This window comes from Callorhinus ursinus, unplaced genomic scaffold, assembly GCF_003265705.2.
Source record: "Callorhinus ursinus isolate GAN/ISIS: 27379988/994484 unplaced genomic scaffold, GSC_fseal_2.0 scaffold1, whole genome shotgun sequence".
NCBI classification, from domain to species: Eukaryota; Metazoa; Chordata; class Mammalia; order Carnivora; family Otariidae; genus Callorhinus; species Callorhinus ursinus.
Genome location: NW_027397063.1, coordinates 99,273,121 through 99,286,037, shown reverse-complemented (window position 1 = coordinate 99,286,037; position 12,917 = coordinate 99,273,121). Strand labels below are relative to the sequence as shown.

Below are 12,917 nucleotides of genomic sequence, written 5' to 3'. Positions count from 1 at the left end.
ATCTTCTCAGCAAACAAAAGGGCTGTGACTGGTATGAATGGGACTAAATGATAGCTTTGTAAATAGTTTAAGATTAGTTTGAATTGTAGATAAAAACTTTTAGGTTTAACTGGAAAAAAGAACTGATAGAACAAAAGGACTGGCAACAACTCAACCGGCACTGAAATTTAATGCCAAAGAAATTTATCAAATATCCATACACAAATATTATATATTAATAATAATGAGAGAAGCTATTTATTCATTGCTACATGCTAAACACTGTCATAAATATCTTAAGTGCACTATCTCATTATATATAAGCAGGTAAATATTAGTATTATCCCACTCTTAAAATGAGCAAAATGAGGCACAAGTATGTCATTATGTCCTTATTCAATAAGTAGAGAAGTTGGATACAAAAAGTTCTGTCGTGGAGGACCATCTGACTAGGTGGGCTAGGGGAGTTTTGGCTCTGGCATTTCTGTTTCACATTCCTAGGGAGAAATAAATAAATCAATGCTCATTTCCTTTTCCAATGGTAAGCACAAACGATTATACTTTTTGTTCATGTGTATTTCCATTTACTTTTCTGCCATTTCTCCCTTTAAAATGCTAAACAAATGAATAAAAATTATGCTTCATTTTTAAGCAACTCTTCCAGCTGTTTGTGTCAGTGTGCTCGCTCTCATTAATAAAGTGAGATGGAGAGAGAAGGAAAGATGGCGGAGGAGTAGGGGACCCTATTTCAACTGGTCCCCAGAGTTGAGCTGGATATCTACGAGACCACTCTGAGCACCCACGACACCAGCCTGAGATGTAAGAAGATCTGGATCTCTACAAACAGAATATCGCAGGCGGTTGGTTTCGAGGTATGAAGCGGGGAGCCCTGATTCTGCAGGCAGATATTGGAGGATAAACGGCAGTGGGAGGGAGCCTGTCCATGGGGATCCTACACCGCCAGTGAGCGACAGCCTCGTGCGCTGGGGACAGGGCAGACTCGCAGACCCGGTAGTGGTGGGGAAAGGACTTTAGGGCAGCCCCCAGGGCAGAAACCCAGGGTGGCGGGGTCACATGTGAGAACTGGGAGCGGCTGGCACTTTAGAAGCACAAAGGGCAGAGACGTGCTCCGACCTGGAGGCAGGACTGGGGGTGCTGCGGAGGGGCGTGCAACCCAGGATGCTGCAGTTTATAGCAACACGGACAGAAACGGAGATGGTGTGGCCTGGAGAGCTCACTGAAGAACAAACTGCAGTCTCTCTGCTCTGAGACAGAGGGTTGGAAACAGTCTCTTCTGCTCTGACTCACAGAAGAGATGCGGAAAGCCACCAGGGAAAGCTGCCAGAGAACAAAAGCCCCCAAAACTGATACCCGCTGAGCCGATACCCCACCACAGGGGGGCAGGGCAACTCTGCCCAAACAGGGTTGCCTGAGTAACAGCACAGCAGGCCCCTCCCCCAAAAGACAGGCTGGGAAAACAAGAGGCCAGCAACCCTAAGGTCCCAAGAAAACAGGTGCATCTTGCTTGGGTTCTGGTCATTAATTTGGACTCTATACATTCCCTCAAATACCCATCAACAGAATGACTAGGAGGAGGAACCTCCAAAATAGAAAAGACTCAAAGATCATGACTTATGCAGCAGATTTACAAATGGATGCAGATATAACCAAGATGTCAGAGATGGAATTCAGGCTAGCAATTGTGAAGACAATGGGTAGAATGGAGAAATCAATTAATGGCAACATAGTCTCTAAGGGCAGAAATGAAAGCTGAATTGGCAGAACTTAAAAATGCTATCAGTGAGATCCAATCCAATCTAGATAATCTAACAGCTAGGGTCACGAGGCAGAAGAATGAATAAGCGACCTGGAAGACAATATAATAGATAAAAAGGGAAAAGAGGAGGCCAGGGAAAAACAACTCAGAATCCATGAGAATAGAATCAGAGAAATAAGTGACACTATGAAGCGTTCCAATGTCAGAATAATTGGAATCCCGGAGGGAGTGGAGAGAGAGAGAGAGAGAGAGAGAGGACTAGAAGATGTATTTGAGCAAATCGTAGCTGAGAACTTTCCTAATCTGGGGAATGAAACAAACATTCGTGTCCTAGAGGCAGAGAGGACCCTTCCCAAGATCAAGGAAAACAGGCCAACGTCCCAGCATGTAATAGTAAAACTCGCAAATCTTAGAACCAAGGAAACCATCTTAAGGGCAGTTAGGGGGAAGAGATTCCTTACGTACAAAGGGAGGAACACCAGAATAACGTCAGACCTATCCACAGAGACCTGGCAAGCCAGAAAGGCCTGGCAAGACCTATTCAGGGTACTAAATGAGAAGAACATGCAGCCAAGAATACTTTAGCCGGCAAGGCTGTCATTTAGAATGGATGGAGAGATGCAGAGCTTCCAAGACCAGCAGAAACTGAAAGAATATGTGACCACTAAGCTGGACCTCCAAGAAATATTAAGGGGAGTTCTATAAAAGGAGAAAGACCCCAAGAGTGATATACAACAGAAATTTACAGGGACAATCTATAAAAACAACGTCTTCATAGGCAACATGATGACAATAAATTCATATCTTTCAATAATCACTCTCAACATGAATGGCCTAAATGCTCCCATAAAACGGCACAGGGTTGCAGATCAGATAAAAAGACAGGACCCATCCATATGTTGCCTACAAGAGACTCATTTTGAACCTAAATATACATCCAGACTGAAAGTGAAGGGCTGGAGATCCATCTTCCATGCCAGCGGACCTCAAAAGAAAGCTGGGGTAGCAATTCTTATATTAAACAAATTAAATTTTAAACTAAAGTCTGTAATTAGAGACACAGAAGGACACTATATCCTTCTTAAAGGGTCTATCCAACAAGAAGATCTAACAGTTGTAAATATTATGACCCCAACATGGGAGCAGCCATCTACATAAGCCAACTGTTAACCTAAATAATGAGTCATATTGATAACAACACATTAATTGTAGGAGACCTCAATACTCCACTCTCAGTAGTGGACAGATCATCTAAGCAGAAAATCAACAAGGAAACAAGAGCTTTGAATGGTACACTGGACCGGATGGAGCTCATAGATATTTACAGAACATTCCACCCTAAAACAACGGAATACTCATTGTTCTCGAGCGCACATGGTACCTTCTCCGGAATAGACCACATACTGGGTCACAAATCAGGTCTCAACCGATACCAAAAGATTGAGATTATTCCCCGCATATTCTCAGACCATAATGCTTTAAAACTGGAACTCACAGGAAAAAATTTGGCAAAAATTCAAACACTTGGAAGCTAAAGACCACTCTGCTCAAGAATGTTTGGGTCCATCAGGAAATCAAAGAAGAACTTAAACAATTCATGGAAACCAATGAGAATGAAAACACGTCGGTCCATAACCTGTGGGATACTGCAAAGATGGTCCTAAGGGGGGAAAATACATAGCCATCTACTCAAATACATAACCATCACTCAAAAAAATAGAAAAATCCCGAATTCACCAACTAACTTTACACCTTAAATAACTAGAGAAAAAGCAACAAATGATGCCTAAGCCATGCATTAAAAGAGAAATAGTTAAGATTAGAGCAGAGATCAATGAATTAGAAACCAGAAACACAGTAGATCAGATCAACGAAACTAGAAGCTGGTTCTTTGAAAGAATTAATAAGATCGATAAACCACTAGCCAGACTTATCCAAAAGAAAAGGGAAAGGACCCAAATTAATAAAATTATGAACGAAAGGGGAGAGATCATGACTAACACCAAGGAAATAGAAACAATTACTAGAAATTATTATTAACAACTATATGCCAATAAACTGAGCAATCTGGATGAAATGGAGGCCTTCCTGGAAACCTATAAGCTGCCAAGACTGAAACAGGAAGAAATTGACAACCTGAATAGGCCAATAACCAGTAATGAGATTGAAGCAGTGATCAAAAACCTCCCCAAAAACAAGAGTCCAGGGCCTGATGGATTCCCTGGGGAATTCTACCAAACAATCCAAGAAGAAATAATACCTATTCTCCTGAAGCTGTTTCAAAACATAGAAACAGAAGGAAAACTTCCAGACTCATTCTATGAGGCCAGCATTATCTTAATCCCCAAACCAGGCAAAGACCCCATCAAAAAGGAGAATTTCAGACCAATATCCCTGATGAATATGGATTCCAAAATCCTCAACAAAATCCTAGCTAATAGGATCCAACAATACATTAAAAGGACCATCCACCATGACCAAATGGAATTTATCCCTGGGATGCAAGGGTGGTTCAACATTCACAAATCAATCAATGTGATAGAACAGATTAATAAGAAGAGGGAGAAGAACCATATGGTCCTCTCAATTGATGCAGAAAAAGCATTTGACAAAATACAACATCCTTTCCTGATTAAAACTCTTCAGAGTATAGGGATAGAGGGAACATTCCTCAAGTTCATAAAATCCATCTATGAAAAACCCACAGAGAATATCATCCTCAATGGGGAAAAGCTGAGAGCCTTTCCCTCAAGATCAGGAAAATGTCAAGGATGCCCACTTTTGCCAACTAGTTCAACATAGTACCAGAAGTCCTAGCAACAGCAATCAGACAACAAAAATAAATAAAAGTATTCAAATTGGCAAAGAAGAAGTCAAACTCTCTCTCTTCACAGACAACATGATACTTTATGTGGAAAACCCAAAAGACTCCACCTCCAAATTACTAGAACTCATAGAGCAATTCAGTAATGTGGCAGGATACAAAATCAATGCACAGAAATCAGTTGCTTTCTTATACAGTAACAATGCAACTGTGGAACGAGAAATTAGATAAATGACTCCATTTACAATAGCACCAAGAACCATAAGATAACTTGGAATAAACTTAACCAAAGAGGCGAAGGATCTATACTCTAGGAACTACAGAGCACTCATGAAAGAAATTGAAGAAAACACAAAAAGATGGAAAAATATTCCATGCTCATGGATCAGAAGAATAAACATTGTTAAAATGTCTATGCTACCCAGAGCAATCTGTACCTTCAATGCCATCCTAATCAAAATTCCAATGACATTTTTCAAAGTGCTGGAACAAACAATCCTAAAATTTGTATGGAATCAGAAAAGACCCCAAATTGCCAAGGAAATGTTGAAAAAGAAAAACAAAGCTGGGGGCATCCCGTTGCCCAATTTCAAGCTGTATTACAAAGCTGTGATCACCAAGACGGCATGATACTGGCACAAAAACAGACATATAGACCAATGGAACAGAATAGAGAGCCCAGATATGGACCCTCAACTCTAGGGTCAAATAATCTTTGACAAAGCAGGAAAAAACATGCAATGAAGAAAAGACAGTCTCTTCAATAAATGGTGCTGGGAAAATTGGACAGCCACATGCGGAATGAAACTCGACCATTCTCTAACACCATTCACAAAGATAAACTCATAGTGGATGAAAGACCTCAATGTGAGACAGGAATCCATCAAAATCCTAGAGGAGAACATAGGCAGTAACCTCTTTGACATCGCCCACAGCAACTTCTTTCAAGATACATCTCTAAAAGTTAGTGAAACAAAAGCAAAAATGAACTTTTGGGACTTCATCAAGATAAAAAGCTTCTGCACAGCAAAGGAAACAGTCAACAACAACAACAAAAAGGCAACCCACAGAATGGGAGAAGTTATTTACAATTGACACTACAGATAAAGGGCTGGTACCCAAGATCTATAAAGAACTCAAACTCAACACCCAAAAAACAAATAATCAAGTCAAAAAGTGGGTAGAAGATATGAAAAGACACTTCTCTGAAGAAGACATACAAATGGCTAACAGACACATGAAAAAATGTTCATCATCATTAGCCATCAGGGAAATTCAAATCAAAACCACATTGAGATACCACCTTACACCAGTTAGAATGGCAAAAATGGACAGGGAAAGAAACAACAAATGTTGGAGAGGTTGTGGAGAAGGGGAACCCTCTTACACTGTTGGTAGGAATGCAAGTTGGTACAGCCACTTTGGAAAACAGTGTGGACGTTCCTCAAAAATTTAAAAATAGAGCTACCCTATGACCCAGCAATTGCACTTCTGGGTATTTACCCCAAAGACACAGATGTAGTGAAAAGAAGGGCCATATGCACCCCAGTGTTCATAGCAGCAATGTCCGCAATAGCCCAACTGTGGAAAGAGCCGAGATGCCCTTCAAGAGATGAATGGATAAAGAAGATGTGGTCCATATATACAATGGAATATTACTCAGCCATCAGAAAGGATGAATGCCCAACTTTTACATCAACATGGATGGGACTGGAGGAGATTATGCTAAGTGAAATAAGTCAAGCAGAGAGAGTCAATTATCATATGGTTTCACTTATTTGTGGAACATAAGGAAGAGCATGGAGGACATTAGGAGAAGGAAGGGAAAAATGAAGGGGGGGAATCAGAGGGAGAGATGAACCACGAGAGACTATGGACTCTGAGAAACAAACTGAGGGTTCTAGAGGGGAGGGGGGAGGGGGGCCTTGGCTAGCCCGGTGATGGGTATTAAGGAGGGAACATACTGCAGGGAGCACTGGGTGTTATACAAAAACAATGGATCATGGATCACTACATCAAAAACTAATGATGTATTGTATGGCGACTAACATAACATAATAAAATTTAAAAAAAAAAGACCTACAAAATATAAAAAAAATTAGAAAAAGTGAGATGGACTAGTTAAAACGTTAATGTTAAATGGTGAGAACTAGGGACTATTCTTTGTGAGATACTGAGATACATACAAGGTCTGCTCCAGGAGCAATGACTAATGGTGTTCTTGGAGGAATCAAGACCTCTGAAAATTGTGGGAATGATTAATCGTTATTTCATCTTCAGTTTACATGGCAGAGTTTGAACTCTATTATTCCTGGCTTTTTCAATATAGGCTTTATTTAACCAGACCATTTCCATTTTTAAAATGATACTCTTTTGATATTTACATTTATTCTCTCACAAATACACATTGCCTATTATGTGGTAAGTATTATACTAGATTATCAGAATAAAGATTGAATAAGTTGATAAACTCCTTACATTCTTAAATGAATGTGAGTCTGAAGGAGACAAACATAAAACATGACTTTACAAATGTTTGTTTAATTAAAATGATGAGAAACTGTCAAGGAAAAATGCAGGTTTATGAGATATCAAGGATGCTAATTCTAATATGAAGGTTGAGGAAGGGAAGTGAGTGCAATCAAATCAAGTCCTATGGGATTTCAGTGGATTTTATTCTGAGTGCAATGAAAAGTCACCAAATAGACTGAAAGATAAATACCTCCAACGTGAGACCACTGGAATAGTGAAATGATCAGATTGTAGAGTCTTGTTTTAGTGTGGTAGTCTCTGAAAGAAAATAAACAGACAAGTTATAAAGTTAAGTATGTGGGGGCACCTGGGTGGCTCAGTCGTTAAGCGTCTGCCTTCGCCTCAGGTCATGATCCCGGGGTCCTGGGATCGAGCCCTGCATCGGGCTCCCTGCTCGGCGGGAAGCCTGCTTCTCCCTCTCCCACTCCCCCTGCTTGTGTTCCCTCTCTCCCTGTCTCTCTCTGTCAGATAAATAAATAAAATCTTAAAAAAAAAAACAAAGATATTAAGGAGGAAGGAGTCAGTGATACCAAGTGCAGTGAAAATGTTCAGCAAGGTTAGGTTGAGAAACAATTATTGAATTATTAATGTTAGGGAATTTAGGGAAAGTTGAGAATATAACCCAGATTTATTTCATTTATATGTCTATTCATTTACTCATTCATTTAAAATATTTATCCAAACCCCTTCTATATTCTCGGCATGAACTAATATGGAAAGTTTGTGTAGTGAATACCTGATGAAGACACTCAAGGGGCTTAGCCAAAAGAAAAAGATGATGTGGGCCAGAGGAGCCTCTTTTATAAAGATTCATTCAACAAAAGAAAAATCTAGTTACCTTTAATATAGGAATAAGATAACCATTGTATGGGAAGACATTAAGAATAATAAAAATATTAGGGAGAAAAAGAAAAAGTATAGGAAGAAGAACTTCAGAGATTTGGAAAGGAAAAGAAGATAGTACAGGATTTAAAAGATGTTGAGGTGGCAGTGTATAAATTTTATAGCATAGACACTGGATTTATTAATCAGTTTTTATGCCTTACAAATATATTTTTGACTAGCTTAAAATGCTTCTTATAAACTTCTAATATGAATTTGAGCAATGATTAAGTACTAGATTAAAAGACTAGATTAAGTTAAAATTTACTGCATTAAAGTTTTGTTGGTAGGCCAAGGGCAGAGAACATAGAAACTGAGGCATTTAATTAAAGTCTTTAAGAGTCCGAAATAGATCCACCATTTTTGGTCAATAGATTTTTAATGAAGGCACTAAGAATTTCATTGGAGAAAGGAAATTTTTTTCAACAAATGGTGCTGTAACAACCAGATAAATATATGAAAAATAATTAACCTTGATCTCTACCTTATATCCTTCATGAACTTTCTTTTGAGATGGATTATAGACTTAAACATAAAAGCTAAAAATATAAATGTTCTGGAAGAAAATGGATAAATTGAACTTAAAATTTTAAAACTCTGCTATTTAAAAAACTCCATTAAGAAAATGAAAGGTAAGCCATTAGACTGGGTGATAATACTTGAAACACATATATCAGGCAAAGAACTTGTAGTCAGTAAATATAAAGACTTCTACCTTTTTTTAAAAGAAGTTAATTTATCTGAAAGGAGGAGACTTCAGTACATTTATTTCAGAGTCTGAAGTACTCAAACAGTAGAAATAAATACTTCTTCAAGAAAATGACAGGAAATACTGGTGATTTACTGTATTTATATCACACTATGTGTTTTCCAAGACACTTTCAATCTGATAAAAATGTGGGCCTGTGCCTTGGTGACAATATTCAAGTGAATTGTACTACCCAACAGTATTTCTCATTTAAGATATATTTTTAAAAATTTGGTAGTCAGCGTGTTCTACCAGAGCAAAGGTCTAACTACTTCATAGTGTCAAGGTTAGAAGGGGCAATAAAAGTCATCTACTGTCTAGACTGCTGACTTACTATAAAATTTGGTTACATTACAACCAAGTGTCCTTTTGGCCAAAAAGATCAAGAGTTAAGACTAGGAGTAGTGAAAGGTTAAATATGGGGTTAGGGGGGTACTGGGGAGGAGTGCAGGGAGCAGAAGCAGCTTACCGCAAGAGAACACAGGGATCCTAGAGTGGATGAATACAAAGAGGAAAGAGGGAGGGGATGTTTGTCAGGCAGACAGACAAAGCCCTGACTCAAGTAGCCTTGTTGAAGGTGAAGTATAGAAACGGAGCTTTCAGCACCAGCTGGGAAATTTACTTTTTCTTTTTCCTGTTCATTTCTGATTAGTCTTTGAGAGGCTCTGCCTCACCCTCTTAGAATAACTAGATGACTTAAAACTCTGGGTGGAGGCAGTGGTCACCCAAGAGGGCTCTTACAATGAGAAAGTGTGTGACAGCTCCTATTCTGGCCAGGCTGTTGCTCTGATGTTTTTTTTTTTTTTCTTTCTTTCTTTCTTTTATGGATGTTTTGTCATTAGTCATATAGGTGCTTAAGAATTACAGTATTTCAGAACATTATAGCTAGAAGGGACTTTCTACATTCTGTACCTTCTGTACATTAAAGGGCATTTTGTGGGGAGAAAAAGGTTATGTCATCAAATAAGTTAGCTACTATCACAGCTAAACAGATACATAACTTTTCCCAGCTTTCATTATGCTTAATATGCATTGTGAATTTCCAAGAAGAGGAATGTAGTATGCAAGGATTCTTAAAATTACTTGGTCATAGATCTCATTTGTTTATTTATTTTTGCCTACAGATTATCTCATAGGACTGGTGCACTATAGAACACATGTTGGGAATGCTGATCTGGTAGAACTCACTTAGCATAGTCAGTATCAAGTCATTTGGCTTTGTATGAAATAATGTGAAAATTTTGGCTTTAACAACCAGCGCATGGATTTCTCTTAAAGTACATTTAGAGTCCTTGGGGATGGAAAATAAGGCTCCCAAGAACACTGGTGTCAGTAGGAACTTAAGAAACAACTAATAAAAATGGTTAAATTGTTCTGTATGACAAAGCAAAAGGGATCTGTTTTCCTCTGGGGAGCAAAGAGACTCTGGGGAAAAAGGGAGCCTCGAGGTGATGTGAAGAAGTAAACCAGATGAGGTGAAAAGCCTCAGAAATTTCCCAGAAGTCGGTACTAAAGGAGAGGCTGCCTAGTATGCAGTTTGAAATTATTCCTCCTCCTATCATTAAATCTCCTCTGTAAAGTCTTCCATACCCACAAGTGTGGTGGTTAAGCAAGTACTTTTGAGTGGAAATCGATGGAAGATTTGGATTTCATATCTGGATCAGAGCGGTGAGGAATGTCAGCAGTGTATATGAAAGCAGAAGTTAGGCATGGAGAAGTCTCTAAGAATATAGGCACTCTGGGAATTTGCAGACCTCTCTGGGGGCAAGAAACTGGGGCAAATCTTATCTGGAACTCCATGGGCAGAGGAATCTTAGCTGACATCTCAATATATATGTACACACATTACCACCATCATCAGATTTTAGTGGACTGGAGGGGCTCCAGCTGACATCTGAGGTTATTACATGCATATATTACTATCAACCAGGCCAGGGGTAATGGTGACCAGCAGTAAGATGCAGTGCTTTCAGGAAAAATAAAATAATAAATTAAGAGAAATAATCTATGACAGAGATTAACGAGTCACCAAAACCATTTCTTCGGGCGCTTGGGTGGCTCAGTCAGTTAAGCGTCTGCTTTTGACTCCTGGGATCCAGTCCCGCATCTGGGCTCTGCAGGGAGTCTGCTTCTCCCTCTGCCTCTCCCCCTCCACACACTCATTTTCTCAATCTCTATCACTCTCTCTCTCAAATAAATTTAAAAAAACAAAACAAACAAATAAATAAAACCACACACACAAAAAAAACGTTTCTTCTTCCTGGGCTCCAGCTTAACTACATTTGCTATCCTGTCTTGGCAGTTAAGTGTGAGCATATGACTGACTGAGTTCTTGTCAAAGACACGTAAATAGAAATGATACATGCCACTTCCAGACCTTGCCCTTAGAAACCTTAGAATCATGAAATTCTTCATGATCTTTCTCCTTTGACTGATTTGATATAACCAAGCATTGTAGCATTGAACACTGCATGCAGAGGACAGAAAAACCACTCAGAAGAAAAAGCCAAATTCACTCTCTTATATTACTTTGTGAAAATGGATTTGGGACCCTAAGTATTTTTCCATTGTCACCAAGCTTCGAGGCTTTGCAAGTACATGATGGAGAGGGTTTGGAGGAGAAAAGGGCTTTGCTTCCTGGTTCCAGTGTATGCTCACTCAGCAGGCTCCTGTGGCAGTTGCAGCTTCTCCATCTTCTACCTCCTGTGGTGCCGGTGGTCAACAGAGCTTAGCTGCCAGCAGCTTCCCCTGCTGGTACTGTAGCAGAATGCCTCTGGGCTGATGTCTCCCTGTGACTAGCTTTCTCTGAGACCCTAGACAGCAGATTTCTGGAAGTCTTTGCTGACACAGTACCGCAGTGACTTCTCTGCCATTCAGTGAGACATGGCCATGCCTTCTCCACCAAGGTCAAGATATCAGTCTTTTAAAATGTTTATTCTAGGGGCGCCTGGGTAGCTCAGTCGGTTAAGCGTCTGCCTTCAGCTCAGGTCATGATCCCAGGGTCCTGGGATTGAGTTCCACATCGGGCTGCCTGCTCGGCAGGGAGCCTGCTTCTTCCTCTGCCTGCTGCTCCCCCTGCTTCTCTCTCTCTCTCTGATGAATAAATAAATAAATATTTATTTATTCTAAAGAATTTTAGAACTATTTATTTTAAAATATGGGAACAAGGCAAGCTTTTATTTATAACATATCTAAATCTTGATGATACACTGTCCTTTTTTTTTTTTTTTTTTTGAGTATAGTTGACACACAGTGCCACGCCAGTTTCTGGTGTACAACATAGTGATTCAACATCTCTATGCTTTGTACTATGCTTGCCACAAGTGCAAGTCACCATCTGTCACCATACGATACTATTACAATGCCATTGACTACATTCCTTATTTTATACCCTCCATTCTCGTGGCCCATTCATTCCTCAATTGGAAGCCTGCATCTCCCCCCCCCCACCCATACTGCCCATACCCCTGCCCCTCTCCCCTCTGGCAACCATCAGTTTGTTCTCTGAATTTATAGGTCTGGTTCTGCTTTTTGTTTGTCTCTTCATTTGTTTTTTAGATTCCACATGTAAGTGAAATCATATGGTATTTGTCTTTCAACTATTTGACTTATTTCACTTAGCCTAATACCCTCTAGGTCCATCCATGTTGTCACAAAGGGCAAGATCTCATCCTTTTTGTGGCTGAGTAATATTCCAGTAAATATGTATATGTATATATATAAACATATACATATAAGTATATGTATGTACACGTGTGTGTGTATATGTGTGTGTGTATGTGTGTGTGTACACATCTTCTTTATCCATTCATCTACTGATGGACATTTGGGTTGCTTCCATATCTTAAAAAATATGGACTGCGTTCAGAATTTGCGTGTTATCCTTGCACAGGGCCATGCTAATCTTCTCTGTATTGTTCCCATCGTAGTATATGTGCTACTGAAGTGAGCACTAACATAGAAGATTTCCGTTGTTTGTTTTTTTTTTTAAGGGAAAAGGATTATCACATTTATTCAGAGCCAGAGTGGCCATTGTCATTAATGTTTCATTTAGTAGCCATTCATCTTTCTGAATAACTACAGAAATGCCTTTACTGAATTCCATCAGAGTTTTAGTCTAAGTAAAGAGTTACATTTTTGGGAGTACATTGGATATTCAGATAAATTTATTTCAT

At 39.4% G+C, this 12,917-nt stretch overlaps 1 non-coding gene across 1 annotated transcript; it reads right to left on the bottom strand.

Moving 5' to 3' along the window:
- Positions 1-12,589: 12,589 nt before the first annotated feature.
- Positions 12,590-12,695, bottom strand: LOC112834408 (U6 spliceosomal RNA). The gene has a single exon (XR_003210894.1). It is a non-coding gene; the product is annotated as a U6 spliceosomal RNA (small nuclear RNA).
- Between the last annotated feature and the right edge of the window lie 222 nt (positions 12,696-12,917).